The sequence below is a fragment of the Schistocerca serialis genome, chromosome 10, assembly GCF_023864345.2.
Source record: "Schistocerca serialis cubense isolate TAMUIC-IGC-003099 chromosome 10, iqSchSeri2.2, whole genome shotgun sequence".
In the NCBI taxonomy this organism is placed as follows: Eukaryota; Metazoa; Arthropoda; class Insecta; order Orthoptera; family Acrididae; genus Schistocerca; species Schistocerca serialis.
The window spans coordinates 42,712,772-42,728,546 of record NC_064647.1 but is presented as its reverse complement, the minus strand read 5'-3'; the positions used below and the strand labels follow the sequence as shown (position 1 = coordinate 42,728,546).

The 15,775-nt window shown below is 46.8% G+C and overlaps 3 non-coding genes and 1 pseudogene across 3 annotated transcripts; all 4 read left to right on the top strand.

Annotated features, from left to right (window-relative positions):
* Window positions 1–186: 186 nt before the first annotated feature.
* Window positions 187–326, top strand: LOC126425469 (U4 spliceosomal RNA). The gene has a single exon (XR_007576328.1). It is a non-coding gene; the product is annotated as a U4 spliceosomal RNA (small nuclear RNA).
* Window positions 327–2,641: 2,315 nt separating this feature from the next.
* Window positions 2,642–2,781, top strand: LOC126425507 (U4 spliceosomal RNA). The gene has a single exon (XR_007576359.1). It is a non-coding gene; the product is annotated as a U4 spliceosomal RNA (small nuclear RNA).
* Window positions 2,782–10,490: 7,709 nt separating this feature from the next.
* Window positions 10,491–10,621, top strand: LOC126425531 (U4 spliceosomal RNA; annotated as a pseudogene).
* Window positions 10,622–14,161: 3,540 nt separating this feature from the next.
* On the top strand, window positions 14,162–14,301 carry LOC126425468 (U4 spliceosomal RNA). Its single transcript, XR_007576327.1, has one exon. It is a non-coding gene; the product is annotated as a U4 spliceosomal RNA (small nuclear RNA).
* Window positions 14,302–15,775: the final 1,474 nt, after the last annotated feature.

Genomic DNA, 15,775 nt, shown 5'->3' with positions numbered 1-15,775 from the left:
GAACAGAAAATCTGCCTCTAATAAAATGTATTTTACTGTTCTTTTTCTGTATATTTCTGTATTTGTTTCCCCCAATGGAACTTGAGTAGTGTAAGGTAATACTGATAGGTATCAATGATGCAAGTACTTGTATGTGTTTGGAACGAACGTCAGGTATAAATAGCAGTGCCAGGCGCTAGGTAGTTAATCTTTGCGCAGTGGCATTATCGTAACCAGTGAAGTATAACTGAGGTGCGATTATTGCTAGTTGAAAACTTTTACCAATACCCCGCCAGAGAGACGTGAAATACCGTCTCTGTGGCAATTTTTGGCAACCCCTGAGGGGGTGTAAGTGTCATAGAAACAATGCTTCAAACTGTGTTTATCTGTGTACTCATTCTGCACTTGTGGAAGTGTTTAGCTGATGGTTGTTAGGGACCATGTACACAGACTAGTCTGTGTTCACTGATGAATTGTGTACATGTCTTAGGGAGCTGGTGAGAAACATACTCCTCAGTGTAAGATGTTGTGCAACTGCTATGTGTGAATAAAGATGCCAATGTGGACAGTTGAAATGTGGTTCTGTCTAGTGGCAATTCTTGCTCCATAGCATACTTGTGGTACACACATGCAGTGATTACTGATAAATGTAGGATTTGACAAAACTTGTGTCAGAATTTAGAGGAGGAGACTAGGGCAGTACAGTGAGAGTTGGTGAGTGTGTGGGAGGCAGGTGTTGTACTTAATTCATTTTCACAGCACTGCCAGTGTTATAATTTGTGTTTGTGTCCTGATCATTAGATGCATGTTTGATCCTTTTTGGACACTGCTGTGTGTACACCTTGATAATTAGAACTTATGACCATGGAACTGCTGTTTGATAATATTGGGCAATGAGTCTGTTGGCTTGAGATGATTGATGTGTTAGGCTGCACAGTGCCTAGTAAGGGCACTCACATTGAGGACAGTGTCCTATCTGGTGGGTGTTACATGAAGCAGGAAGAACTGTAATGTTGTGCAAGGCTTTGCCTCAATTTGACAATACATACATGTGCTGTAGTGTGCAGAGCAGAGGGATTGAAAGAAAGGTAAGGGCTAGTAGCTATTTGGGTGGTAGCTAATGCAGTCCCTGATGTTGAGGTTTTGTTGAACCTTTATGTAGCTTACATGTTTCATCTAAAGGCTGCTGGTGGAAAATCTCCTTCATGCAGTAATAACAGTGATTGTGCAGTAGAATTTGGTGGGCTGCAGCCATGGCATTTCCATTTTGAACAGTGTGATTAGTGCATTTCTTGGTGTATTCCTTGAACTGTGGATTTACTGTGCAAATGTGACACATAATACAGTGTGATAGTTTAAATGGGATGGTGAGCTTAATGATGGTCCAGTGTGCTATGAGAATGTATTGCATGTGGAATACTGAAGAGAGGGAACCAGTGCTTGTGGGGTAAATTTTGTGACTGTGTCTGTGAATATAAATCATAGAATGCAATGAAAAATACAGTGGTAGAGGAAGTGTAGGTGAGAATTGTAGCAGGAGTTTTGCTTTTTTTTTTTTTTTTTTTTTTTTTTTGAGAGCAGAACTAGTTGGCTTGCCATGGCTCATTCTTTCTGTCTCTCTTCATTTGAGAATGACTCTTCCTATATGCAAGGTGAGCAAAATTTGCTGCCTACTATAGCACAAATGGATCCATAGAAAATGTCTTATTGTTTGGATCTGTTGTGAATGCTTGGCACTCGAGATACTATTTAGCACACATTCAGATATTTTCATTTTTGTCAGGCAATATATTAGCTGGGGCCAATGAGACAGCAGGCAGGTTTGGATACTGTTAGCTTTCTATGATTCTTCTTGGACAAGAACATAAACAGTAGAGGAGTCCAAAATATATATTTTTGTGCAGGTTGTTTGGCGCAATGTGGAATAAGCGTGTATCTTGTATATTTAAGACTGCAGCACGTGTTCCCAGCGCTATGAAGCAATTTACTGACTGATTTCTAGTTGTACTTTTCTGCAAGGTAAACTTATTTCAACAACTTAACCCAGCTACATGAGAGGATTTGTAAATCTCATTTCATTGTGTTTCCAGGGTGCCTAATCTGTTACACAAATATTTCACCCATCGACATTAATCAATTTCACGGCATGATTCGAGTAAAACTAACATTTTACTGCTCAGTAGGTCAAACAGCTTTTGCTGAGAAGTGTATGGTTTGTTAAGTTAATGTAAATGCAGTTGGCAGTTTTCTTGGTGTCTAGTACTAACCAGCGGCCACAAAATAACAAAATCTAACGATGAGTCTTAATGGGTGTGCCGGTATTTGCTAAATGAGGTTGTGCTACTTTCGTCTGTGTGGGGCTAGGCGAGTGAGCAGTAGCGCGCCTGACGGTCAAGGGGAGAACTACTGTGGAGTTTTGAGCGTTTAAGATGGCGGTGAGTGGGCGTGTAAGTAAAAATTAGACACAAGGAGCAAAGAACAGAAAATCTGCCTCTAATAAAATGTATTTTACTGTTCTTTTTCTGTATATTTCTGTATTTGTTTCCCCCAATGGAACTTGAGTAGTGTAAGGTAATACTGATAGGTATCAATGATGCAAGTACTTGTATGTGTTTGGAACGAACGTCAGGTATAAATAGCAGTGCCAGGCGCTAGGTAGTTAATCTTTGCGCAGTGGCATTATCGTAACCAGTGAAGTATAACTGAGGTGCGATTATTGCTAGTTGAAAACTTTTACCAATACCCCGCCAGAGAGACGTGAAATACCGTCTCTGTGGCAATTTTTCGCAACCCCTGAGGGGGTGTAAGTGTCATAGAAACAATGCTTCAAACTGTGTTTATCTGTGTACTCATTCTGCACTTGTGGAAGTGTTTAGCTGATGGTTGTTAGGGACCATGTACACAGACTAGTCTGTGTTCACTGATGAATTGTGTACATGTCTTAGGGAGCTGGTGAGAAACATACTCCTCAGTGTAAGATGTTGTGCAACTGCTATGTGTGAATAAAGATGCCAATGTGGACAGTTGAAATGTGGTTCTGTCTAGTGGCAATTCTTGCTCCATAGCATACTTGTGGTACACACATGCAGTGATTACTGATAAATGTAGGATTTGACAAAACTTGTGTCAGAATTTAGAGGAGGAGACTAGGGCAGTACAGTGAGAGTTGGTGAGTGTGTGGGAGGCAGGTGTTGTACTTAATTCATTTTCACAGCACTGCCAGTGTTATAATTTGTGTTTGTGTCCTGATCATTAGATGCATGTTTGATCCTTTTTGGACACTGCTGTGTGTACACCTTGATAATTAGAACTTATGACCATGGAACTGCTGTTTGATAATATTGGGCAATGAGTCTGTTGGCTTGAGATGATTGATGTGTTAGGCTGCACAGTGCCTAGTAAGGGCACTCACATTGAGGACAGTGTCCTATCTGGTGGGTGTTACATGAAGCAGGAAGAACTGTAATGTTGTGCAAGGCTTTGCCTCAATTTGACAATACATACATGTGCTGTAGTGTGCAGAGCAGAGGGATTGAAAGAAAGGTAAGGGCTAGTAGCTATTTGGGTGGTAGCTAATGCAGTCCCTGATGTTGAGGTTTTGTTGAACCTTTATGTAGCTTACATGTTTCATCTAAAGGCTGCTGGTGGAAAATCTCCTTCATGCAGTAATAACAGTGATTGTGCAGTAGAATTTGGTGGGCTGCAGCCATGGCATTTCCATTTTGAACAGTGTGATTAGTGCATTTCTTGGTGTATTCCTTGAACTGTGGATTTACTGTGCAAATGTGACACATAATACAGTGTGATAGTTTAAATGGGATGGTGAGCTTAATGATGGTCCAGTGTGCTATGAGAATGTATTGCATGTGGAATACTGAAGAGAGGGAACCAGTGCTTGTGGGGTAAATTTTGTGACTGTGTCTGTGAATATAAATCATAGAATGCAATGAAAAATACAGTGGTAGAGGAAGTGTAGGTGAGAATTGTAGCAGGAGTTTTGCTTTTTTTTTTTTTTTTTTTTTTTTTTGAGAGCAGAACTAGTTGGCTTGCCATGGCTCATTCTTTCTGTCTCTCTTCATTTGAGAATGACTCTTCCTATATGCAAGGTGAGCAAAATTTGCTGCCTACTATAGCACAAATGGATCCATAGAAAATGTCTTATTGTTTGGATCTGTTATGAATGCTTGGCACTCGAGATACTATTTAGCACACATTCAGATATTTTCATTTTTGTCAGGCAATATATTAGCTGGGGCCAATGAGACAGCAGGCAGGTTTGGATACTGTTAGCTTTCTATGATTCTTCTTGGACAAGAACATAAACAGTAGAGGAGTCCAAAATATATATTTTTGTGCAGGTTGTTTGGCGCAATGTGGAATAAGCGTGTATCTTGTATATTTAAGACTGCAGCACGTGTTCCCAGCGCTATGAAGCAATTTACTGACTGATTTCTAGTTGTACTTTTCTGCAAGGTAAACTTATTTCAACAACTTAACCCAGCTACATGAGAGGATTTGTAAATCTCATTTCATTGTGTTTCCAGGGTGCCTAATCTGTTACACAAATATTTCACCCATCGACATTAATCAATTTCACGGCATGATTCGAGTAAAACTAACATTTTACTGCTCAGTAGGTCAAACAGCTTTTGCTGAGAAGTGTATGGTTTGTTAAGTTAATGTAAATGCAGTTGGCAGTTTTCTTGGTGTCTAGTACTAACCAGCGGCCACAAAATAACAAAATCTAACGATGAGTCTTAATGGGTGTGCCGGTATTTGCTAAATGAGGTTGTGCTACTTTCGTCTGTGTGGGGCTAGGCGAGTGAGCAGTAGCGCGCCTGACGGTCAAGGGGAGAACTACTGTGGAGTTTTGAGCGTTTAAGATGGCGGTGAGTGGGCGTGTAAACAAAAATTAGACACAAGGAGCAAAGAACAGAAAATCTGCCTCTAATAAAATGTATTTTACTGTTCTTTTTCTGTATATTTCTGTATTTGTTTCCCCCAATGGAACTTGAGTAGTGTAAGGTAATACTGATAGGTATCAATGATGCAAGTACTTGTATGTGTTTGGAACGAACGTCAGGTATAAATAGCAGTGCCAGGCGCTAGGTAGTTAATCTTTGCGCAGTGGCAGTATCGTTATCGCTTCTCGGCCTTTTGGCTAAGAAGCACCCCGCGGTCGGAGCGGTCCGTTGTGCTCTGTAGCGGGTCGCGAGTCGCGTTTCGTGGTCGCTTCGTTTGTTCTTGGTTTTTCCAGCGTTGATATTTTTGCGGTGAATATGTCGAACCGGTCGAACAGTATTCAATGCGTATTCGACAGAGCAGCGAGACGGCCTACGGCCTTTGAAATACAGGAATGGATATTTGGTGATCTGAAAGTACCGGAAAATGACGTCGACACCTTTCAACTGGATTTTGTCTTATTCTCGTTATTCGTGAAATTTCTCGACCAGGAGAAATACGAAAAGTATGGCCTGGCACTCGCGGGCGAACATCCGTTCCGCTACTTCGATGGAACTGTCGGAACAGTGCATATAGTGCCATCTGGCTTTGGGATACGGACTGTGCGGGTATTTATCGTACCCCCTGAGTGTCCCAATGACGTAATCGGCCGTGTCCTGTCGCGGTATGGCACGGTGCTCAGCATCACGAATGAGAAGTGGGGAAGTGCCTACCGTTTCCAGGGCAACAGCGGCGTTCGTAGTGTCCGCATGGACCTCCGCCAGCACATCCCGTCGTATATAAATGTTGCGAGTACCAGGGCCCAGGTCACCTATATTGGGCAACCGCAAACTTGCTCCCTTTGTCAATCGACGGAGCATCTCCGCGTGGACTGCCCGCGCCGGCGTCCTGTGCAACTGCCGCGGGAACGCACTGCTGGTACCGACCTTGTGCCTCTCCTCAGCGAGGTAGTGGCGGGCGCTGCCCACCGTCCCGCTGAGCGAACTGAGGTGTCGTCCCCGCCAGAAGCAGTGCAACCGGCACCCAGTGCACCGGCTGACGGACCCGTCCCGGACCAGACGCCCGTTGTGGCGGTACCGCCGGTGGCGTCTGATGTGCCTGCTATGGCGAGTGATGTGGTCGCTGTCGAACAGATGGAGGTCGTTCTTCCTACCCCGCCCATCCCGGCAGATGACGCTAAGTCCCCCCGCCGTCGTCATCGGCGCAAGAAGGCGAACCCGGACCAGCCGGCGGAGGAAGCGGACGGTTTACGTCCCCCTGAGAGCGGCAGTGAGGCTGACTCTCAGGCCTCCTCAGTTTCCTGCTCTGTTTCCGCTGACCGCTCGGGCGGTATGCGGCAAACTGCTCGGCAACTAGAGGCTCTTATCAGTTCCTCGCGAGATCGGGGAGCGATCCCTGCAAAACGGAAACATGACCAGGGTAGCGACCAGCCAATGCAGCGTACTCGTACCCTTTCACATCCTACTGTGTCCGACGCGTCTGCGCCGCCTGGCTTAGACTATCCTGCCGATGGGGGAGGCCTGAACTGGGCTGACGACGAGGGCGATGACATGCGTGATTAAGTGGGCCTTTCCCCACATGAGCTGCTTGGTATTTGTTTCTCACATCCGGGGTGATATCGCTGGGTTCTGGTGTGGATGTTTCCACACCTGCTTCCCTACGGCCGTGACCCTATCTGCCGTTGTCTACTCTGTGTTGCTCACCCATGCCTGCCTTTGACCGTCCGCCGGGAGCCCTCTCCCTTTTAACGATCAATATCAACTCCATCTCCAACCCGGTCAAACTTCGATCTCTGAAGGACTTTCTCCGCCTTGGTGCGTTTGATGTGGTCTTTCTCCAGGAAGTTTGTGCCCCTTTTCTATCTGACCTTGCTGGTTATGAGGCACTGTATAACATCGACCCTGACGCCCGGCGGGGTACTGCTTTGCTCTACCGATCAGAGTTTACTCCATCCCACGTTACCACGCTACCCAACGGTCGCGTTCTTGCATGTATCCTTCAAGATGTCCTTTTTCTAAATGTCTATGCTCCTTCCGGTGCTAACCACAGGCATGACAGAACAACACTTTTTCAGTCTGATCTCCCCCCTTTCTTAGCAGCTCGTCGCCCTATCGTCTTTGGCGGAGACTTCAACTGTGTGGTAGCCGAAGTTGACCAGGTCCCGACGCCTATGCGGTGTGAAGCGCTCGCTTCACTCCTTCGGGAGGCTGACCTTACTGACACGTGGCGCCACTTCCATCCCGCCTACACGCAATTTACCCACATCTATCCCACTGGAGCCAGCCGTATTGATCGTGTTTATGTCTCGGCTGATTTGACTCCCGCCCTTTGTGCCGTCCAAGTCATACCCGTGGCCTTTAGTGACCACTGTGCGTACTCGTGTTCCTTGCGTATCGCGGGTCCTGCCCCGGTTCCTCGTGGCACCTCTTGGAAGATGAATACCCTTCATCTGTCCCTGCCCGAACTTCGTGCTCTTGTCACGAAAACGTGGCAGGATTGTCTCGTGGACACTTCCCGGTACCCTACCACGGTGGTTTGGTGGCTCCGCTGTGCGAAGCCCCGGCTGCGACGTGTTATCCGGCAATACAGTCGCGACGTCGCCCACTGGAAACGTAGCACGTTGGCCTTCTATCAGCAGTGTCTCACTGACGCCCTGACTCTTCCTGCTGACCGGTATGATCAGCTCCGCATGCGCCTCAACAAAATTAAGGCGCAAATCCTTCGCTTCTCTCGGGAGAAAGCCGACGGTATGGTGGTGCGGTGTCGTTCTGCATCCCTGATTGAAGGCGAGGAGCCATCCCTTTATCACCTTGCCTCTGAACGAACTCGTGCCAAGAAGAACACCATTTTGCGCCTTAAGACAGACGATGGTGCGCGTATCACAGACAACCGAGACGTCCTCCAACACCTGACGGACCATTTCACACACCTCTTCCAGGATGTTGAGGTCGACGTTGCCGCCCAACGTGCACTTGTCAGTGGGGTGCCAACTTCTTTGGATCGTCATGACCGCGGCTCCTTAACCGAGCCCCTGACACTCGCTGACCTCACATCTGTCCTCCGTGCCTGTCCGGGACGCAAGTCACCTGGCCCCGACGGTCTCCCTTATGAGTTCTACCAACAATTTTGGGACCTGCTCGGCGACCGTTTCTGCAAAATGTGCGAGGAGATTTTTGCTGGATGCGACTTACCCGCCGACTTTTTATCTGGACGTATTGCCCTTATTCCAAAGGTGACTGGTCACTGCCGAGCTCAAGACCTGCGTCCTATCACTGTCCTTAACACTGACTATAAGTTGGTGGCACGATGCGTGGCCTCTCGTCTCAAACAGGCGATGACTAAGGTACTTTGCCCCACTCAATCCTGTGGCGTTTCGCGTCGGAACATCTTCACCGCCGCTTCCCTGTACCGCGATGTTGTCTTCCTCACCGCTGACACTCGCACCCCGGCTGCCATTCTTTCCTTGGACTTCGCCGGTGCCTTTGACAGGGTCTCGCACCCTTACCTGCTGGGCGTTATGTCGCGGATGGGTTTTGGGGAGCGCTTCATACGCATCATCCGGCACTTCTTGGATGGGGCGAATTCCACTATCGTGGTGAACGGTTGCCGGTCGCGCCCCATTCCCATCAGACGGTCAGTTCGACAGGGGTGTCCCTTGTCGATGTATTTGTTTGCCTTAGCGCTGGACCCCATGCTGCGTGACATTGGCCGGTTGGTCGACGGTGTCGCTCTCCCAGGCGTCACCTTCCGCTGTGCGGCCTACGCCGATGACGTTGGTGTGTTCGTTGATAACGCCAGGGACATCGATTCCGTTCGCCGCATTCTCGATGTTTATGAACGGGCCTCCGGTGCTCAGTTAAATCCCAACAAGACTGTGTTACTTCCACTAGGGCCACGATCTTTGACCGTCGAACGCCCCTGGTACCGAGTTGTGGGGGAACAGCGTATCTTGGGTCTTGAGGTGACTGCCTGTCCGCAGCGTATGTTAACCCTCACGTGGCGGCGGCTTCTCACACGCATCAGGGGCCTTTGCGTGAGCCACGCTGATCGACGGCTCGACCTCCATCAACGCATCCAGCTTATTAATGGTTATCTCCTCTCACGAGCATGGTATGTCGCCCAACTCCTTACGCTGCCGAAGCAGATCGGCCGAGCCATCTCCCAAGCAGTATATTGGCTCTTGTGGCGGCATGCGCTGTTCAAGGTTGATGCGCTGACCTGTACGCTGCCGAAGGTCGATGGCGGCCTTGGCCTCATTGACTTTTCCCGGAAATGTGCGGCCCTTCTGATTCACCGTGTCGCCGCTTTGCGCGACGCCGACCCCGGTAGGACTACAGCGGTCCTCTTCGACCGTTATCGTCCACACTCGGCGCGTGCACCGGTCTGTTTGATGCATATTCCGTTCCGGCTGACGACGGTCAGAGACTATTACTTCCACCGCAGTTATATCCTCACAGTGGCCACTGACAAGGCACGCACGTCGAAGCGCCTTTACCAGGCACTCCGAGGCCAGCCCAAGCCCCATAAATTAGAGGACAGACGACCGTCGGTCATCTGGCGCCAAGTTTGGGCTAATATTCACAACTCAGCCCTTCCCACGGCAGTTTCGGCGCTATGGTACCGTGTCGTCAACAATTTAATCCCCACTAACCATCGCCTGGCGGCCATCCGCCTACGGCCCTCGGCTGCTTGCGGCCGCTGTGGTGACGTTGACACCAGGGAGCATCGCCTCCTCTGCCCCCACGTCACAGAAGTGTGGACCCTTGCACGTGTACTCATAGCGCTGATCGGTGGGACGACGCCAGCAAATGTGTCCACCGACTGGTTCCTTACACCTGATCTTCAAACACAACCCCGACCAAGGCGTAACGCAATGGTGTGGCTCTTGGGCCACACCATTTTCACGATCTACGACCTTTCCCTCGCCGATGCTGTCTCTTACATGGACTACCTGTGGAGCCAGCATCGCGTGGCGGAATCTGCTCGAAACTATACTACCACTTTTGCCCGGTATTTGAAAGTTGCAATGATCCATGGATATCAAACGGTGTTCCAGGTTGCCTAGGGCGCCTTGTCCAGGCATTGCCTGGGCTTGCCCCTGGTTTTTTTGCACCAATCTTTGACTTGACTCACCCCAGATTCGCAATTGGAACAATTATTGCAAAAACTTTATTGGAAAAATAGGAATCACGCAATCAATCTTAGTAGCTTATCCCTTAGTTACTTCTCTAGGCGATGGGATTATCTCGCCAGTTTCATTTTCACTTGTGTGTGCTGCCGTCCCTGTTTTTACTTTCCTTTCATTTCTATCTTTCTATCTTTCTTCCTTTTTGGTTCTCAACTCACTATTTCTTCACACCTGCAGAACGAGGTGTCTTTCTGAGTCAAGTGTCGTCGCCCACTGCGGCATAGCAGAGTATGCCCCTCGCTTTTAATTTCGTTCCTGGCAACAAGTCTTGCTACTCAATGCACCCTGTGCGTGCTGCGTCGACACTCTAGGATGGCGGCATTTTTGGAGAGGACAAGGTAGGGCTGTAGGGGAGGAAGGAGGCCCAAAAAAAAAAAAAAAGTGAAGTATAACTGAGGTGCGATTATTGCTAGTTGAAAACTTTTACCAATACCCCGCCAGAGAGACGTGAAATACCGTCTCTGTGGCAATTTTTCGCAACCCCTGAGGGGGTGTAAGTGTCATAGAAACAATGCTTCAAACTGTGTTTATCTGTGTACTCATTCTGCACTTGTGGAAGTGTTTAGCTGATGGTTGTTAGGGACCATGTACACAGACTAGTCTGTGTTCACTGATGAATTGTGTACATGTCTTAGGGAGCTGGTGAGAAACATACTCCTCAGTGTAAGATGTTGTGCAACTGCTATGTGTGAATAAAGATGCCAATGTGGACAGTTGAAATGTGGTTCTGTCTAGTGGCAATTCTTGCTCCATAGCATACTTGTGGTACACACATGCAGTGATTACTGATAAATGTAGGATTTGACAAAACTTGTGTCAGAATTTAGAGGAGGAGACTAGGGCAGTACAGTGAGAGTTGGTGAGTGTGTGGGAGGCAGGTGTTGTACTTAATTCATTTTCACAGCACTGCCAGTGTTATAATTTGTGTTTGTGTCCTGATCATTAGATGCATGTTTGATCCTTTTTGGACACTGCTGTGTGTACACCTTGATAATTAGAACTTATGACCATGGAACTGCTGTTTGATAATATTGGGCAATGAGTCTGTTGGCTTGAGATGATTGATGTGTTAGGCTGCACAGTGCCTAGTAAGGGCACTCACATTGAGGACAGTGTCCTATCTGGTGGGTGTTACATGAAGCAGGAAGAACTGTAATGTTGTGCAAGGCTTTGCCTCAATTTGACAATACATACATGTGCTGTAGTGTGCAGAGCAGAGGGATTGAAAGAAAGGTAAGGGCTAGTAGCTATTTGGGTGGTAGCTAATGCAGTCCCTGATGTTGAGGTTTTGTTGAACCTTTATGTAGCTTACATGTTTCATCTAAAGGCTGCTGGTGGAAAATCTCCTTCATGCAGTAATAACAGTGATTGTGCAGTAGAATTTGGTGGGCTGCAGCCATGGCATTTCCATTTTGAACAGTGTGATTAGTGCATTTCTTGGTGTATTCCTTGAACTGTGGATTTACTGTGCAAATGTGACACATAATACAGTGTGATAGTTTAAATGGGATGGTGAGCTTAATGATGGTCCAGTGTGCTATGAGAATGTATTGCATGTGGAATACTGAAGAGAGGGAACCAGTGCTTGTGGGGTAAATTTTGTGACTGTGTCTGTGAATATAAATCATAGAATGCAATGAAAAATACAGTGGTAGAGGAAGTGTAGGTGAGAATTGTAGCAGGAGTTTTGCTTTTTTTTTTTTTTTTTTTGAGAGCAGAACTAGTTGGCTTGCCATGGCTCATTCTTTCTGTCTCTCTTCATTTGAGAATGACTCTTCCTATATGCAAGGTGAGCAAAATTTGCTGCCTACTATAGCACAAATGGATCCATAGAAAATGTCTTATTGTTTGGATCTGTTATGAATGCTTGGCACTCGAGATACTATTTAGCACACATTCAGATATTTTCATTTTTGTCAGGCAATATATTAGCTGGGGCCAATGAGACAGCAGGCAGGTTTGGATACTGTTAGCGTTCTATGATTCTTCTTGGACAAGAACATAAACAGTAGAGGAGTCCAAAATATATATTTTTGTGCAGGTTGTTTGGCGCAATGTGGAATAAGCGTGTATCTTGTATATTTAAGACTGCAGCACGTGTTCCCAGCGCTATGAAGCAATTTACTGACTGATTTCTAGTTGTACTTTTCTGCAAGGTAAACTTATTTCAACAACTTAACCCAGCTACATGAGAGGATTTGTAAATCTCATTTCATTGTGTTTCCAGGGTGCCTAATCTGTTACACAAATATTTCACCCATCGACATTAATCAATTTCACGGCATGATTCGAGTAATTTTTTTTTTTTTTTTACTTTATTGTTATTTTAAAACCTGTACAATTCAGGTAGGCTGGCAGCGGCACACTACGCCGCTCTTCAGCCATAGCGTTTTACAAGAGTATAAAACATGGTGAATGACAATGAACAAAGTGACGGGCAAAAGAGAGAGGTCACAGAGACATAAAAAACACGGAGTCGTTCACATGTGACGATAACAACACTGAAAACACGTTGGCACGGCGCACAAAACACTGGTGAGTCCGACGGCACAAGGGAACGTAGGAGTGGGACGGCGGACACCAAAAACACTATATGACGTCACACACACGAAGCACAAAAGGCGACGATCTCCGGCGCGCGAATGTTCACTATACGTGTGCGAGTCCGGGGACCTGCCAAGAGAGGAGGAGGAGGAAGGGGAGTGGGAGAGCGAGAGGGGAGAGCAGAGATGCAACGGGCAGGGGAGATAGGGGGGAGGGAGGAAGGGGGAGAGGAAGCCCAGGGGAAGAGGGGGAAGGGAGGGGACAGGGAGATGGAAAAAGAAGGGAAGAGAAGAGAAGGGAGGGAGGGTGCTGAAAGGAAAGGACACGGGAAGTGGGGGGTGGGGCAGGGTCAAAGTTGATAGGAGGGGTAGATGGAGGGGACGAGGACATCATCAGGGAGAGGGAGCTGGCGGAAGCCACCTTGGGAGAGTGTACGGAGGGTGGAGAGATGGAGACCGGGTGGGACGTGCGAATACAGGCACGGCAGCGGGCGGGGGTGGGAGAGGAGCGGGGAAACGAGCGGGTGAGGAGGATCAAGTTTACGTGAGGTGTACAGGATACGTAACTTTTCAAGGAAAAGGAGGAGGTGGGGGAAGGGGATGAGATCATACAGGATCCGCGTGGGGGAGGGGAGACGGATGCGATAGGCAAGGCGGAGAGCATGGCGTTCAAGGATTTGGAGGGATTTATAGAAGGTAGGGGGGGCGGAGATCCAGGCTGGATGGGCGTAACAAAGGATAGGGCGGATGAGGGATTTATAGGTGTGGAGGATTGTGGAAGGGTCCAGACCCCACGTGCGGCCGGAAAGGAGCTTGAGGAGACGGAGTCGGGAACGTGCCTTGGCTTGGATTGTCTGGAGATGGGGAGTCCAGGAGAGGCGACGGTCGAGGGTGACGCCAAGGTACTTAAGGGTGGGGGTGAGGGCGATAGGACGGCCATAGACGGTGAGATAGAAATCAAGGAGGCGGAAGGAAGATTCGAGTAAAACTAACATTTTACTGCTCAGTAGGTCAAACAGCTTTTGCTGAGAAGTGTATGGTTTGTTAAGTTAATGTAAATGCAGTTGGCAGTTTTCTTGGTGTCTAGTACTAACCAGCGGCCACAAAATAACAAAATCTAACGATGAGTCTTAATGGGTGTGCCGGTATTTGCTAAATGAGGTTGTGCTACTTTCGTCTGTGTGGGGCTAGGCGAGTGAGCAGTAGCGCGCCTGACGGTCAAGGGGAGAACTACTGTGGAGTTTTGAGCGTTTAAGATGGCGGTGAGTGGGCGTGTAAACAAAAATTAGACACAAGGAGCAAAGAACAGAAAATCTGCCTCTAATAAAATGTATTTTACTGTTCTTTTTCTGTATATTTCTGTATTTGTTTCCCCCAATGGAACTTGAGTAGTGTAAGGTAATACTGATAGGTATCAATGATGCAAGTACTTGTATGTGTTTGGAACGAACGTCAGGTATAAATAGCAGTGCCAGGCGCTAGGTAGTTAATCTTTGCGCAGTGGCATTATCGTAACCAGTGAAGTATAACTGAGGTGCGATTATTGCTAGTTGAAAACTTTTACCAATACCCCGCCAGAGAGACGTGAAATACCGTCTCTGTGGCAATTTTTGGCAACCCCTGAGGGGGTGTAAGTGTCATAGAAACAATGCTTCAAACTGTGTTTATCTGTGTACTCATTCTGCACTTGTGGAAGTGTTTAGCTGATGGTTGTTAGGGACCATGTACACAGACTAGTCTGTGTTCACTGATGAATTGTGTACATGTCTTAGGGAGCTGGTGAGAAACATACTCCTCAGTGTAAGATGTTGTGCAACTGCTATGTGTGAATAAAGATGCCAATGTGGACAGTTGAAATGTGGTTCTGTCTAGTGGCAATTCTTGCTCCATAGCATACTTGTGGTACACACATGCAGTGATTACTGATAAATGTAGGATTTGACAAAACTTGTGTCAGAATTTAGAGGAGGAGACTAGGGCAGTACAGTGAGAGTTGGTGAGTGTGTGGGAGGCAGGTGTTGTACTTAATTCATTTTCACAGCACTGCCAGTGTTATAATTTGTGTTTGTGTCCTGATCATTAGATGCATGTTTGATCCTTTTTGGACACTGCTGTGTGTACACCTTGATAATTAGAACTTATGACCATGGAACTGCTGTTTGATAATATTGGGCAATGAGTCTGTTGGCTTGAGATGATTGATGTGTTAGGCTGCACAGTGCCTAGTAAGGGCACTCACATTGAGGACAGTGTCCTATCTGGTGGGTGTTACATGAAGCAGGAAGAACTGTAATGTTGTGCAAGGCTTTGCCTCAATTTGACAATACATACATGTGCTGTAGTGTACAGAGCAGAGGGATTGAAAGAAAGGTAAGGGCTAGTAGCTATTTGGGTGGTAGCTAATGCAGTCCCTGATGTTGAGGTTTTGTTGAACCTTTATGTAGCTTACATGTTTCATCTAAAGGCTGCTGGTGGAAAATCTCCTTCATGCAGTAATAACAGTGATTGTGCAGTAGAATTTGGTGGGCTGCAGCCATGGCATTTCCATTTTGAACAGTGTGATTAGTGCATTTCTTGGTGTATTCCTTGAACTGTGGATTTACTGTGCAAATGTGACACATAATACAGTGTGATAGTTTAAATGGGATGGTGAGCTTAATGATGGTCCAGTGTGCTATGAGAATGTATTGCATGTGGAATACTGAAGAGAGGGAACCAGTGCTTGTGGGGTAAATTTTGTGACTGTGTCTGTGAATATAAATCATAGAATGCAATGAAAAATACAGTGGTAGAGGAAGTGTAGGTGAGAATTGTAGCAGGAGTTTTGCTTTTTTTTTTTTTTTTTTTTTGAGAGCAGAACTAGTTGGCTTGCCATGGCTCATTCTTTCTGTCTCTCTTCATTTGAGAATGACTCTTCCTATATGCAAGGTGAGCAAAATTTGCTGCCTACTATAGCACAAATGGATCCATAGAAAATGTCTTATTGTTTGGATCTGTTATGAATGCTTGGCACTCGAGATACTATTTAGCACACATTCAGATATTTTCATTTTTGTCAGGCAATATATTAGCTGGGGCCAATGAGACAGCAGGCAGGTTTGGA